At 46.7% G+C, this 16,318-nt stretch overlaps 1 protein-coding gene across 3 annotated transcripts in view; it reads right to left on the reverse strand.

The window, feature by feature from the left end:
- The window catches only part of LOC138261021 (metalloproteinase inhibitor 1-like), a 36,382-nt gene extending 23,553 nt beyond the window's left edge, over window positions 1–12,829 (reverse strand). Inside the window, exon 1 of one of the 3 annotated variants that reach the window (XM_069209626.1) lies at window positions 12,683–12,829. The gene's annotated coding sequence lies outside the window, so the exon portion shown is untranslated. Of the gene's footprint in view, window positions 1–11,313; window positions 11,335–12,673 lie in introns of those variants that run through there. The other 2 variants (XM_069209627.1, XM_069209628.1) reach the window with 2 other exon arrangements.
- Window positions 12,830–16,318: the final 3,489 nt, after the last annotated feature.

Below are 16,318 nucleotides of genomic sequence, written 5' to 3' on the forward strand. Positions count from 1 at the left end.
ACGAATTTGATTTCAGGCCAACGCGAGTACATATCAATGCAGACCAAAATGTATTGGTGAACGGATTTTCGTCTGATTGGGCCTAAAATGTCCAATGCTATCTCAACCCAGGGACCAGTAGCCTCCTCTCTTGTGACCAGCTGGAAGAAATTATTTTAGGGCTCAGAGTGTACAATCCTTGAAGAGCTTAATTCTTCCTCACAACAAATGGCAGGCAGAAGCACGGTCCTTAAACTTTCCACATAAGGCAGAGTGTAATACTTTTTAACTGCGCTTAATTTTCTTTTCTGCATGGTCCTTTAAACTTTCCGAATGTGCACAAAGCACAAATTTACAAAAAAGGGGATCGATATGATCTCACATGGAATCTGGAAGTAGGTAGTGGCCCTACAAGAATTTGAGTACGTAATTTCCTACATGCCTGGGACGTTAAATGTTCAGAATGATTGCCTTTCAAGACTATGGGCCTCATTCCGACCCGGACGGGCGGCGGACGCCGCCCGCCGGGCGGAAACCGCCCAAACACAGCCCCGCGGTCAGAAGACCGCGGGGGCATTTCAACTTTCCCGCTGGGCCGGCGGGCGATCTGCAAAAGATCGCCCGCCGGCCCAGCGGGAAAGCGCCTTCCACGAGGATGCCGGCTCCGAATGGAGCCGGCGGAGTGGAAGGTGTGCGACGGGTGCTGTGGCACCCGTCGCGCTTTTCAGTGTCTGCCAAGCAGACACTGAAAAGCAATGTGGGGCCCTGTTAGGGGGCCCCTGCAGTGCCCATGCCATTGGCATGGGCACTGCAGGGGCCCCCAGGGGCCCCACGACACCTGTTCCCGCCAGCCAGGTTCTGGCGGTGTAAACCGCCAGAACCAGGCTGGCGGGAAGGGGGTCGGAATCCCCATGGCGGCGCAGCTTGCTGCGCCGCCATGGAGGATTCCCATGGGCAGCGGGAAACCGGCGGGAGACCGCTGGTTTCCCGTTTCTGACCGCGGCGTTACCGCCGCGGTCAGAATGCCCATGAATGCACCGCCAGCCTGTTGGCGGTGCATTCGCTGCCCTCGGCCCTGGCGGATTCAATCCGCCAGGGTCAGAATGAGGGCCTATGTGTACACACAGGAAAGGATGAGGAGACAATTGAAGGAGGTTGTTTTGCAGACGTTGTGACTGATGAAGAATTAAAGGTCTGTGTTGTTACTGGAGGGATGATCTCAGAGTCAGTGTGGGAGGAAGAATTGTCAAAAGAAACCATTTTGCAGGAAGTACTAAACAAGGTAAAGAATGGCTGGAGTGTGAGGGAAGAACAAGTTGAAGAAATGTTGGGTTATTGGTATGTCAGGAATGAATTGTCAGTGGTGGATGGGCTGCTGATGAGGGGCAGCAAGTTAATACCGCCAGTAACCTTGAGAAGGAATCTCGTTGATCAAGCACACGCAAGCCACATGGGCATCTCTAAAACGAAGGAGAGATTAAGGAACGCCTACTGGTGGCCTGCCATACATATGATGGTGGAGAGAGAAGTGAGGAATTGCTATATGTGTGCACGTTCTGATAAAGTGTTAAAACATAGAACTCAAACTATGGTCACAAGAGAGGAGGCTACTGGTCCCTGGGTTGGTATAGCTTTGGACATTTTAGGCCCAATCAGACGAAAATCCGTTGACCGATACCTTTTGGTCTGCATTGATATATACTCGCGTTGGCCTGAAATCAAATTTGTGAACTCAGTTGAGTCGAGAGACACCATTAATTTTCTGTATGTCTTGTTTGAGAGAGAGGGTTTCCCGTCTACGCTACTGACAGATAATGGGGTACAGTTTGTCTCTGAATCAACAGAGTCTTTCTTGAAGGAAAGGAACATTAGACATAAAAGAACTTCTCTTTATCATCCAGAATCTAATGGGGTTGTTGAATGCTTCATAAAAGTCATGAAAGAGTGTAGAAAATGTGTTTTCAATAGGAATCTGTCGGGAGGAGAAGGGCAAGGTAGCAAGTACAGATGTTTAATTCACATTTGCAGCTTAGCTTTCCACACATACAAAAGTGCATGAACCCAATGGTTATTTCTGCATTTGCTCCTATAAGGAGCAAAGGCATGGTGAGGTGGGCCTGCTGGTGCCACCGGGCCTTAGCCTGAATTCCCATTTCACAAATGGGAAAATCATTTATATGTAGTTGTTTTTAGGGGCCTATAGATGTCAATGCTCAGATTTAAGTTTTTTCTCCTTCAGGAGAAGTTGGAGTGTAAATCTATGGTCCATTTTTCCTATAATGAAAGCAATCTGCACTTGCACCTGCCGACTGTATTAAGGAGTTGTTTTATGGGTATAAAGGCTACTCTGCGTGATATGACCTAATATGATATTACATGCAGTTGACTATAGGCTACAAAGACGAGAAAGCTTAAATATATGTCTTTATTGATAACATGGAGATGTACAGAAATTTCTTATGAACATTAGGTATATTTTTGTATTACCTAGTGGTATAATGTAAGAGGCTTCCTAACAAACCATACTCATGTTTTACAAAGAAGAGAAATCTTAGCTATTCCACTTTACTCATAACAGAGTGGTGCACAGGAGTTTCGAATGAACATTAGCTATGGTTGTGCATTATATAATGTTATGATGTAAGAGGCTTCCTAATAGACCATTCCCATGTTTTATTAAGCTATATGGAATATCTAATGTTTAAATGTAAGAGGCTACCTAATAGAACATACTCATATTGTATAAAGAGGAGAAATCTTAGATATACCTCTGCACTGATAACTGGGTGACACACAGGAGTTTCTTATGAACATTAGATATATTTGCATATTACCTAATGTTTTGATGTAAGAGGCTTCCTAACAGACTATGCCCGTGCATTGCAAGGAGGAGGAATGTTAGGTTACAGGATTATTAATAACATTGTAACATACACAGATTTATCCTATCCACACCCAGTTTTTACATATGATAATGGCAGCAGTGACGATGAAATCCAGCTGCAATCATGTTTTCAGAGCCGTCATCAGATGTTCAAGATTTCACTTTACAGAGCTGATATTGCATCCGAGCTGGCATCTGCCTTGTTCTGCTTTATTAAATAACTCCCTTCTCTTAGCATATTTACCTCTTCTGACGTGAATTCAATGGTTTTTGTGTGCCCAATAATGGCAGCAAACATGTCCAGAAGGAAATTAATCCTACACAATTTTGTCTACCATATGACACCACTGACACCATTGAGTACCTTCTACCCTTTAAGTTACACCTAGGGACTGATTGTTTGATGGACAAAGTATAGTTTGTCAAGGTGGTGGAAGACATTACCTCCATCACCATGAAGGTCTACACTCTACTAAATTTAGAGATAGCCCCAGACCCTGCACCATGTCTGTACATTGTAAAGAAGCACAATCGCAGCGGTTTGTTCTAATGTACAAAACATTTGGTGGACAGCTGCCATCGGTTTTGATGGCTGTTCACCAAACTTTTTCAAGCTTTTTGTTTTTCAGAACAAACTCCTGCTTTGGGAGTTTTCTTCTGAAACACAAAAAGAACTAATGACCCTACACCTTGAGAATTTTCTTCCAGAGAGTAGGGGTCTTTTTTCCTGTTTCTCACCACCAGATATTTACTGACAGTAAAGGACCGTTGTAAAAAACATTACACCATTGATCCTAAATAAAGCGGATGGTGCAATGTCCCTTCTCCGATGGCCCCTACTCCTTTGGTGTCAGAGAACGTTTTCTATTGATTGGTCCAATGGGTGGCTCCATCAACAGAAAACCTAATGTCCTGCTCCCACTTTTGGAGACTAGGACATACAGAGAAGGGGAAGGCGGAAGACAGAGAAAGGAGGAAGGGAAATAAAGGTACACTGTGACAAATGGAGAAACAGTGATAAAAAAACAGCAAGAGTGGGATAAAGGGCTTGCAGTGTAGAGTGGTGAAAGGAGGCAGGAGGCGGCATGAATGCTAGTCAGTATCAGGCTTGGTATGAGCAACCCTGGCATTCGCTAACAAGAGCAGAAAACATCTAACAACCATATTGGACTTCTAACTTTTACTTTTACTAATTAACCACTCCCTTTCAATAATGATAGCATGTAATATAAAACATGTTTTGCCTGATTAGTAAAACTACATATTTCGCAGATTTTTACTGCAAAAAGGTCTACCAATGTATATGCTTGTCTTACTATCAGAAGCACAATATCTTAACTGGCTAAATATGGGCTCAAGTGCTCAAATGGAAAGCAGTACACACAGTATACCCAGCTGATTGTTACGACCTATTGTACATTATTCAAAATATCTATCTATCTATCTATCTATCTATCTATCTATCTATCTATCTATCTATCTATCTATCTATCTATCTATCTATCTATCTATCTATCTATCTCACTCTGTGTGTGTGTGTGTATTTATATATATGAATGTGTATATGAGTGATTCTTAGTGGGTGTTCTTACAAAAGAACACCCTCTACGCCGGGACCACAGCCAAACTCCAAAACCGCCTGCAACGCATCCAAAACGCCTCGGCCCGCCTCATCCTCGACGTACCCCGCAACAGCCACATCTCCGCCCACCTGAGACACCTGCATTGGCTCCCAGTCAGCAAAAGGATCACCTTCCGTCTTCTCACCCACGCACACAAAGCCCTCCACAACAAGGGACCGGAATACCTCAACAGACGCCTCAGCTTCTACGTCCCCACCCGCCCCCTCCGCTCCGCTGGCCTCGCACTTGCTGCCGTCCCTCGCACCCGCCGCTCCACGGCGGGTGGGAGATCTTTCTCCTTCCTGGCGGCCAAGACCTGGAACTCCCTCCCCACCAGCCTCAGGACCACCCAGGACCACTCCGCTTTCCGGAGACTCCTAAAGACTTGGCTGTTCGAGCAGCGATAACCCCCCCTTTCCCCCCTAGCGCCTTGAGACCCGCACAGGTGAGTAGCGCGCTTTATAAATGTTAATGATTTGATTTGATTTGATATGTATCTATATATCAGCGGCAGCTCCTCCGTTACGGTGGAGGAACCTTGTCCCCCGCCAAAACCTTTAACAAACAAAATTATAATAAACCATGTTTATTACCATTTTGTTTGTTAAAGGGGAGCGGGGCTTTGGGGATGAAGAGGATGAGGGGAGTGCACTGTGCACTTCCCTCAGTGCCCATGTATATTTTGCCTGCCGTCTCGGGCCGGCAAAACACACATGCACAGTTGGCTCTCTCCAGCCCGGCATTGTGTTGCCGGGCTGGAGAGAGCAGCCACAGGCTCCCAGTCTGCATGGGAGAGCCCTGGCTGGGTGCTCCCAGCCAACCCTGACGCTGCCTTGAGCAGTGTCAGAATAGGCTGCAGGGCAGGATGGGAGCCTGTGCCTGCAGCGACATGAGAAAGAGGAGCAACAGGGCGACAGATCAGGTACTTTTTTTAATTAATTTTTTTATTACATTTTATACCCCCTCTGACCCTGCCCTGCGTGCCGCACCCGCCCCGCTCCTTGTGAGTGCAGTGAGCCATGACTGATCTATATATGTATTCACTGAAAAAAACAAAGGTTACAGGGACGTTAAAGAAATTCAGCAGCTATAGTTAGAGTTCTTTTAAGTAACTATAACTCACACCCTAAAGTAAATATAACTTGTGCCGTTGCCATTCACAGTTTTCTTAGCGATAATTTTATTGTCAATGCTGCAGTGATACTATCAAAGGTGCCATGCAAGATCCCATCAATTATATAATTTATGGAGTAATTAGCTGTGCGTGGCAAAGGCACGAGCTACAGTTACATTAAGGGCACAAGTTTAAGTTACTTAATAGTACCCTAATTATAACTGCTGAATTTCCATGGTTTTGTACAAGTAAATTCAGAACCTAACCATAACGTCCCTGTATCTTTGTTTTGTTCAGTAAATTTGAATGTTTTTTTAATGTAAAGCAATTTTAATTACTCTATGTTATTCCAACCCCTGCCGCATGCAGCGGGGGTTGGTCACAAAGCCTGGCCTGCAGCCAGGCCTTGCAGTCAAGCTCTTATAACCACCCAACCCCACGCCACGCACATCCTTTGTCTGTGGGCAGCACAAGTTGGCCACATTGCATGTCTCTGTCAGTGGATTTGTGAGTGGGTGTGTGAGTGTGTCTGTAAGTCGGTGTGTGAGTCTGAGTGGGTATGAGGGGGTGCATGAGTGTCTGAGTGGGTAGGTGAGTATATTGAAGAGTCTCTGAGTGCATGCATGAGTGAATGAATTAATGTATGAATGAGTCTCTGTTTTTTCTTTCAAATTTTTCCATTTTCACAAATGATTCACGGAAATTCAAAAATGTTTGCAAATATCGCCCATGGTGACGCAAAATTATTTTGAACCCATAATTTGCACCTACAACACACCTATAGCACACCGCTGGGGTCAGGGTACCTTTACCCTGACCTTTATGCAATTTTCAATTTGGATTTTCACCCCCCGGGGACTGTGGCCCGTGCAATAAAATGGTGACCGCAACTTTGTAGTCAGGTTGAGGTCAGCCAATAGCAACGCTTCTTTTTGCATGCGTATTCTTGAATTTTGTGAATTGTGTGCAAAATATTCATGGCCAGAGATATACAAATTTATTTTCCCTTTAATATCTCAAAAACTACTGAACGGATTCACATCAAATAAATGAAAGCATGATCTACAAACCAACAGCTAGATTTCTGCCAAATTTGGTCTAATTCTGTCCAGAAGTGAAAAGAAGCATTGCAATTGGCTGACCGCAACCTGACTACAAAGTAACAACTGACATTTTATGCATGGGACACGATCCCCTGGGGTTAAAATTCAAATTGAAAGTGGCATAAGGGGTCAGGGTGAAGGTACCCTGACCCCAGGGGTGTGATATAGGTGTGTTTTAGGGGCAAATTATAGGTTTATTATAATTTTGCATCACGGTGCACGATATTTGTGAAAATCCACGAATTTTCACAAATATCCGTGAATTAGTCACAAAATATTTGCGATTATGGAAAAATTTGATTCATTCATACACTAATTCATTCACTCATACATACATACACTAAAAGGCTCAGGCGCTCACTCATACAGTCATTCAGACACTATTGCACCCACTAAGAATCACTCATAAACTCACACACCCACTTTCAGACCCACACAGACACTCACACACCCACACACACATCCACTGACAGAGACATGCCCTTTTTATCCAACCTGCACTGCGTGTGGCCAAAGGCCATGCGTTGCCTGGGGTTGGGTGGTCATAAGGGTTTGGCTGCAAGGCCTGGCCGTATGCGGTTGGGTTGGAATAATGTATAATAATTAAAATTTCTTCACGTTAAAAAACCTTAGAAAGTCAATGAAAAAACAAAGTTTACGGGGATGTTATATTTAGGTTCTGAATTTACTCTTACAAAACCATAGAAATTCAGCAGTTACAGAGTTCTTTCAAGTAACTATAACTCTCGCCCTAAGGTAATTATAACTTGCGCCTTCGCCATGCACACCTAATTACTCCACATATTATGTCATTGATGAGATCTTGAATGGCATCTTTGATATCACTGCAACGTTTGCAATAACATTATTAAGAAAGCTGTGCATTGCAAGGGAGCGAGCTATAGTTACCTTAGGGCGCGAGTTATAGTTACTTAAACAAACTCTAACTATAACTGCTGAATTACTATAGTAACTATAACGTCCCTGTAACCTTTGTTTTTTTTCAGTGAAGACATTTATATGTATACAGACTTGTATATATACATGTTCAGTGCATTTGGTTGAAGCCAAGTTGTGTTCCTCATAGACTGCATGTTCTAAATGCAGCAGATGTCTTAAATTTCAAGCATTTCATATCAGTCAATCAATAAATCAATCAAAATAATTTCTTAAGCGCACTACTCACCCGGTAGGGTCTCAAGGTGCTGGGAGGGTGGGTGGGCGGGTGCCGATTACTGCTCAAAAAGCCATTTGTAAGTTCTTTCTGAAGGTTAGGAGGTCCTGAGTCTTGCCTAGGTTGGTGGGGCGGGAGTTCCAGGTCTTATCCGCGAGGTGGGAGAAGGATCTGCCGCCGGGGTTGGTGCATTGGATGCGGGGGACTGTAGCGAGGGCAAGGTCGGCAGAGCGGAGCTGTCCAGTTGGTATGTGGAAGTTTACTTGTTTTTTGAGGTAGCCCGTTCCGGTGCCTTGGAGGGCTTTGTGAGCGTGGACGAGGACTTTGAAAATGATCCTTTTGTTGATGGGCAACCAGTGTAGGGATCTGAGGTGGGTGGATATGTGTTTGTGGCGAGGGAGGTTGAGGATGAGAAGTGCAGCTGTGTTCTGGAGTCACTGGAGTTTTCTTTGAAGCTTGGCTGTGGTCCCTGCGTAGAGGGCGTTGCCGTAGTCCTGTCTGCTGCTAATGAGGGCGTGGGTGACTGTTCTTCTTGTTTCTAAAGGAATCTGTTTGAAAGTCTTGTGTAGCATGCAAAGGGTGTTGAAGCAGGAGGATGATATGGCGTTGATTTGCTGGGTCATGGAGAAAGATGAGTCCAGAACGATGCCAAGGTTGTGTGGGAGAGTGGTGGGTGTTGGGGGTGGTCCGAGGGTGGTGGCCACAAGGAGTCGTTCCATGTTGTCTTGTTGGGGCCGAAGATGATGATCTCTGTTTTGTTTGAGTTTAATTTGAGGTGGTTTGCTGCCATCCATTTGGTGATGTCGAGGAGTCCGGCGTGCAGGTTAATCCTAGCGGTGGCTGGGTTCCTGGTGAGGAAGATGATGAGCTGAGTGTCGTATGAAATGATGGTGATGCCGTGGGGGTGAAGGATGTTGGTGAGAGGAGCCATGTAGATGTTTAAGAAGTTGGGGCTGAGGGAGGATCTTTGGGGGACCCAACAGATGATCTTGGTGGCTGTAGACCAGAAAGGAGGAAGGCAAACTCTCTGGGTTCATTCAGAGAGGAAGGAGGTGAGCCAGTCCAGGGCCTTGTGGTGAATTCCAGCATCAAAAAGGCATGTGCGGAAGGTTTGGTGGCATACAGTGTCAAAAGCTGCAGAGAGGTCTAGGAGGATCAGGGCGACGGTCTCGTCCTTATCCACTCTGATCCTGATGTCGTCTGTTCAGGCGATGAGGGCGGTCTCAGTGCTGTGGTTCTTGCAGAATCCCGACTGGAAGGCGTCAAGTATGTTGTTTTCTTCTAAGAAGCGAGACAGTTGTGCGTTTACGATATTCTCAGGGACCTTTGTGGGGAAGGGGTGAGGAGAGATGGGTCGGTAGTTTGTGAAGTCTTCCGGGTCTGCTTTGGGTTTTTTGACAAAAGCATTGACTTCGGCGTGCTTCCAAACGTCTTGGAAGGTTGCGGTGTCGAAGGAACTGTTGATGATGGCACAGAGCTGGGGAGCGATGATTTGGCTGGCCTTGTTGAAAATGTGGTGGGGGCAAGGATCTGTTGGGGAGCCTGGGTGGATGGAGTTCATGGTTTTGCCGATTTCTTCATCATTGGTGGGGGTCCAGGTGTTAAGTTGGTTGGTGCGGCAGGGTGTTGTGGTGTTGGTTGTGTCGGTGGCAGTGATGGTGGGTGCTGATGATGTGAAGCTGTTGTGTATGTCTGCGATTTTGCAGTGGAAGTAGTTGGAGAGGGAGCTGCAGAGGTCTTGGGAGTGCGGAGGGTCGATGGTGCTGGATTTGGGCTTGGTGAGTTCTTTGACAACGGCAAAGAGTTCCTTGCTGTTGTGTGTTTTGTTGTCTATGCGTTCTTTGTAGAAGGACCATTTGGTGGTCCTGGTGAGTTGGTGGTGTTTGCACATGGCTGTTTTGAGGGCAGAGAAGTTGCACATTGAGGGTTCTTGGTGCCAGGCTTTCTCAATATTTCGGCATTCTCGTTTGGAAGCCTGGAGTTCAGTGATGAACCAGGGGGCGGACTTGATGGGGCGGGTGCTGTTGTTTGTTTTCAAAGGGGCGAGGGAGTCTGCGCAGGTTGCTTGCCATTTTGTGATGTTGTGGGCGGCAGTGTTGGGGTCGTTGGTGATGGGAAGTGGAGCTTGTGTGAGGTTGGAGATCATGCGTTCTTTGGAGATCTTGTTCCACTTGCGGTAGAGTGTAGTGTGTTGTTGGTGGTGGGTTTCATGAACAAGTGGACGCAGTGGTGGCCAGTCCAATGGAGTTCAGTGGTGTGAGTGAAGGTGATGTGGCTGCTGGAGGTGAAGATGGTGTCTAGGGTGTCTCTCGCTGAGTGGGTGGGTGAGGCCGAGGTTCGTGAGGTTGTCCAGAAGGGCTGTGGAGTTGCAGTCGTGGGTGCTTTCCAGGTGGAAGTTGAGATCACCAAGGAGTATGTAGTCTGTGGAAGTGAGGGCATGGGAGCTGATGGTATCTGAAATGGAGTCACAGAATGGGGGCTGGTCCTGGTGGTCTGTAGATGAGGGTTCCTCTAAGGGTGGTGTTGGCATTGATGTGTATTTGAAAGTGTAGGTGTTCTGCGTTCTCTAGGGTGTCGTTAGTGTTGGTGGAAATTTTGATGGTGTTTTTGTGTATTATGGCCAAACCTCCTCCTGGTTTGCTGATGCGGTCTCTACGGGTGATTTTGTAACCTTCTTGGATCGCTATGGCGATGTCGGGTTCTGATGAGGGGTTCATCCAGGTTTCAGTGAGGAAGGCGATGTCAGGAGAGTTTGTGGTGAGCAGGTCCCAAAGCTCAATGGCGTGCTTGTGGACTGAGCGGATGTTAAGGAGGATACAGTTAAGGTGATTGCAGGGTTTGGTGTTATTACAGTGCTTGCTGGTGTTGCTGGTATTAGTGTGAGTGCAGGAGAAGTGGCATGAGTGGCATGTGAATGGTCCGTGTGTGTTTGGGGTTGGCTTGGGCACCGGCGGGGTGCTGGCCTGGGTTGAGGGCATGGAGTTCTGTGGAGGAGTAGTGGTGCTTCGGGGGGTCGGAGAATCGTGGACCAGGGGACGGGCACTGGGCGCGGTCCAGGCGTGGAAGGGCGTGGACGGGCGCTGACAGGCTTGGCTTCGGCACTCCGGAGGCGCGCCAGTGGCTGCCATTAAGAACGGGAGGTGGAAGGGAGGAGCAGCTGGGAGGCCGGAGGGGAGAGTCCTATGGGGGCACAAGGGGAGCGGGGACGCAGGGGACGCAGCGGCAGTGATTGAGGAACTAGCAAAAGCCAGGAAGAAAAACAGGCACTATTGAGGCGCAAAATACGAAGTGGAGCACAGAATGGGCACAGTTAAAGTCAAAAACAGATCTAAAAACGAAAAACTAAATACAGTAAACAAAATACAAGCTATGGAAACTAAATACAGTAAAACAAAATACAAGCTATGGAACGAAAATACAAGACAAGACACTCCTACCACTAGGCACCAGGGATGAGGTGCAGGAGAGTGCCTGCAGGTGTTGGAGGGCCTCGTACTTCTTTGCAGCAGCAAACGGCGGGGTCGAGGGCACGGAGGCAGGCTGGTGGAGCCAAAGAGTACTCCTGGCCTAAAGCAGGTCAGGGGGTCACACTAGGCTGAGCGCAGAGGCCGCCATTAAGAAGGGGAGGTGGGAGGGAGGAGCAGCTGGGAGGCGGGAGGGGAGAGTCCAATAGGGGCGCGAGGGGGGCGGGCCACAGGGGTCGCAGTGACAGGGGTTGAGGAACCGGCGAAAGCCGGAAAGAAAAACAGGCACTATTGAGGTGCAAAATACGAAGTGGAGCACAGAATGGGCACAGTTACGGTCAAAAACAGATCTAAAAACGAAAAACGAAATACAGTAAACGAAATACAAGCTATGGAAACTAAATACAGAAAAATGAAATACAAGCTGTGGAACGAAAATACAAGACAAGACACGCCTACCACTAGGCACCAGGGAGGAGGCGCAGGCGGGTGCCTATGGGTGGTGGAGGGCCTCGAACTTCTTTGCAGTGGCAAACGGCGGGGTCAGGGGCACAGAGGCAGGCTGGTGGAGCCAAAATGTACTTCGGCCTAAAGCAGGTCAGGGGGTCACATATTTCTAAAACGTTTTCACCAAAAATCCCACGCCCCAACTCCACCAAATGATGTATTTCGTAAACTGCCAAACACCAAAAACTAATACAAAGGCCGTTTCCTCAATGTAGTAAGCTGGGATTTCTTACACAGCAGCAACACGAAGTTGCTCGTGTCCAAAATGAGAAATGGTGCAAGAAAACGTTTAAGAGGCTGAAATATGAGGTTTATCTTTCATCCGATACGTTAACAGATTAGAGAACAGGACTGGAGAAGATTTAATTAAGTAATGATTTTACGTGATAACGTTAAACAATGAGCATGAATACTATGGCATTTACTCTAAAATGTACTTCAAACGAACACGTTTATATTCGTCAAAGCACTTGCATTTCAAGCGGCCCCTCAAAACGCATCAAACGGAAAAGCTTTCAAAACAAGTATCACAAAGTAATCTCAAAATGCAAAGACATCGAACAGCATCCTCGTTTACAGAACGGGAATTAAACACGGACACCTAACCACATCTGCTAGAGCAATGGCAGTCATAGTCAGGGGACGCCCCAGACGTACGTATCACACATGTGCGCGTGCGACGGCCCTTTTAAAGAACATAGAGCATTGCATGGCAAATTCAATAATTGTCCATACTTCAATCAAAAAGTTTTACTGTGTTTCTATGCAGTTCATCCAGAGTAAAGTCCAGCCCTACAGTGTCCGTTTTAAGAATATTTATACAGACCTTCCTCACCTGTATCTTCAAGTTCGGCTGAAGCGCCTCGAAGTCTGATGGTGCTAAAGCTTTTGCGACCTTTCAAGATGGATTTTGAATGGACCTGAGGCACTTTTATGAGACGGTCGGCGATGAGCAGTCAGGCTAGACCTGTTCCAGTGGGAGAGGCTGCCTGGCAGAGATGAACACGCTGCTCCTCCCATATGACACATATCATGTATTATGGATGCAATAGAAGCAGCGAACAGCGAGGTAGGGAAGCGTGCAGAAACGTTCTGGATAAAGAGATAAAAAGACAATAACAGCAAGATAGATAATAAACAAAAGAAAAAAAGATAGGGAAAATTAAGGCGTATTAAATGGAACACGTTTTGGAAAATCAAGGTACACTGAAAACATGGAAAGTAAAATGAAACATGCATTGGCAAAGCCAGCAAATAGTTTCGGCTCAGGTTTGCTTGGTTGCTAATGTATAGCATCCGGCCACAGACTTTGTAACATTGCCGTCAGTGCATGCATGTGGGCGCCTGTGCACTCATTTTAGAACAGTTTTTGACAAAGTATTTGCAAAACGGTCATTCTAGAATGGTTGCCTCTGTGTTCACACTCATGCATGGGCGACCAATTGTTTAGCCAAACTACTTTATGGGTATTGTCAATAATTGGCTTTGGCATAGCCTACATTTCTTACCACAGTCAGAATTTGGCATGTAAAGCTCTGTCATCATCCACATAAGCCACCAAGGTACCAAAGCAGGCCCTCTTTCAATCTTATTGCTAAAGAAGTGCTTAATTTGTACATAAAAATGTGCTGGTGCCCAAAGCCCTCCTGTGAAACATGCAGCTGGTGCAATGAAATGTGCGAGCAGGGAATGCAGAGGCAGGGTAATCCTAAAGCCATCTCTGGCCTCTTCAATCCATTCAACATCACTCTTGCCCCTTCAACTCAGTCTTTCAGATTTCTGCTTTTTCTTTTGTGAAGTTTTTTAGTTTTTCTCTTCCTCAGTGTAGGAAAGTACAATCTTTCTTGGCATGTTACCCCCAATTTCTGCCTGTTTGTCAGTATGTTTTGCCTGTCTCACTGGGATCCTGCTGGCCAGGACCCCAGTGCTCATAATTTGTGGCCTAATGTGTGTGTTGTCAGTAGTGCTTAACTGTGCCACTGAAGTTCTGCTAACCAGAACTTCAGTGCTTATGCTCGCTCTGCTTCCAAATTAGTCACTATAGTTTAGTGACTTCATATTCCAATTCCTATTGGCACACTGGACCCCCCCCTTATAAGTCTCTAGTATATGGTACCTAGGTACCCAGGGCATTGGGGTTCCAGGAGATCCTTATGGGCTGCAGCATTTCTTTTGCCACCCAGAAGAATGTCAGACAAACCCTTCTTCAGGCCTGCCACTACAGCCTGTGTGAAATAGTGCACACACTATTTAACAGCCATTTTTCACTGCACTCAAGTAACTTATAAGTCACCTATTTTTTCTGACCTTCATTTACTGAAGGCTAGGTGTTAAGTGACTAAATGTGAGGGCCACAAAGGTGCCCCCACGCTGTCCAGGGCCAATTCCCCTGAGTTTGTGAAGGCGGGGATACCATTACACATGTGCCCAACATATAGGTCAATACCTATATGTAGCTTTCTAATGGTAACTCCGAATATGGCCATGTAAGGTGTCTAAGATCATGGAATTGTCCCCCAATTCCGAATGTGGGATTGGGGGAACAATCCCATGCATCCTGGGGGCTCCACCATGGACCCCCAGTACTGCCAAACCAGCTCTCTGAGGCTTGCACTGTAGCTACAGCTGCTGGCATCTCACAGACGGGGTTCTGCCCTGCTGGGGTCTGCGCAGCTCAGTCCCAGGAAGGCAGAACAAAGCATTTCCTTTTGGAGGAGGGTGTTACACCCTCTCCCTTTGGAAATAGGAGTTACAGGCTTGGGAGGGGTAGCCTCCCAGAGCCGCTGGAAATGCTTTGAAGGACACAGATGGTGCCCTTCTGGCATAAGCCAGTCTACACCAGTTCAGGGACCCCCAGTCCCTGCTCTGGTGGGAAACTGGACATAGGAAAGGGGAGTGACCACTCCCCTGTCCATCACCACCCCAGGGGTGGTGCCCAGAGTTCCTCCAGTGTGTCCCCTTTGACGCAGACTGTCCTAAGGTCCAACTTTTCAAATTTGGCAGAGGTAAGAACTGGGCTTCCTAGTTTGCGACAGTACGCCTGTGCACCCCGTCATCTCTAGCTCCTTGGGCTTCTGTTCACTTCTTCCAAGAATCCTTTGTGCACAGTGTAGCCCAGGTCCCCAACACTCCATCTTGCAATGCACAACTTGCTGAGTTGTTCTCCGGCAGCGTGAGACCTTCTTTCGTTGTGCTATACAAACCTCAATTTGCACCTTCTTTGCCCCCGTGTCCTGGGACTCCCGTGGGTGCTGCCTGGTCATCTGGTGGCTCTGTCCAGTGTTGGAAGCCCCCTCAGCCTCCTCAGTCCGAGTTGAGGCCTCTGGGTAACTCCTGGGTTCAGGCAGTGCCATTTTGATGCCAACCGTGACCTTGCTTGAACCACGGCTTGTTGGACGGATCCAGTGACGCACACTGCCTGCATCCAACTTCTGCATCACGCAGGAACCCACAGCCATCTTGTTTGGTGCTCTTCTGCAGAATTCTTCTAACCAGAGAATCCTCTTTTGCACCATCTTCTAGGTTGGCAGGGGATCCTGTCCTTCCTGGAATCTTCAGTGACTTCTGAACTTGGTCTCCTCTCTTCACAGGTCTTCAGGTTCAGGAATCCACCATTTGTTGCTTGGAGTCTTGCTTTGTTCCTGCAATAACTCTTATCACAACTTGTAGTGTGTCCTGAGGAAACTTGCAGTGCTTTATTCCAATTTTCCTGGGCTCTGGGTTGGGGGTATTTTACTTACCTTTGGTGTTTTCTTACCTCCCAGCGCCCCTCTATACACTACACTTGCCTAGGGGGGAATTAGTGATTAGCATTCCACTTTCTTAGTGTATGGTTTGTGTTGCCCCTGGGCCTATTGCATTCTATTGTATTTTCTACTGTTTGCACTATTCTATGACTATTTACTTACCCGATTTTGGTCTCTAGTGTATATATTGTGTATAATACTTACCTCCAGAAGGAGTATTGTCTCTTAGATATTTTTGGCCTTGTATCACTAAAATAAAGTACCTTTATTTTTGGTAACACTGAGCATAGTCTTTTATTTGTAAACGTATTGTGTAACTATAGTGGTATTGCAGGGGCTTTGCATGTCTCATAGTTCAGCCTCAGCTGCTCTGCTACAGCTACCCTTAGACAGCCTAAGCTGCTTGACACTGCCTACATTTCACTAATAAGGGATAACTGGACCTGGTATAAGGTGTAAGTACCTTAGGTACCCACTACAAACCAGGACAGACTCCTACACTCCGCCTTTCCCATTTGTTTATTTTGCTCACAGTAAATGCTTGAGGCAGAAAAATAAGTGCCAGCCCTCAAAAATAACTGCTGGTGCCCCACACCGGAAACCACTGGCTCAAATTAAGCACTGTGCTAAAGCAGTTAGTCAGCTACATAGATGGTGCACTCAGTGAAGCCGAGCCATGCACGTTAGTACAGCTACATAACTACAATGTTAAAAGGCATAAAGAA

This window comes from Pleurodeles waltl, chromosome 10 (genome assembly GCF_031143425.1).
Source record: "Pleurodeles waltl isolate 20211129_DDA chromosome 10, aPleWal1.hap1.20221129, whole genome shotgun sequence".
NCBI lineage: Eukaryota > Metazoa > Chordata > Amphibia > Caudata > Salamandridae > Pleurodeles > Pleurodeles waltl.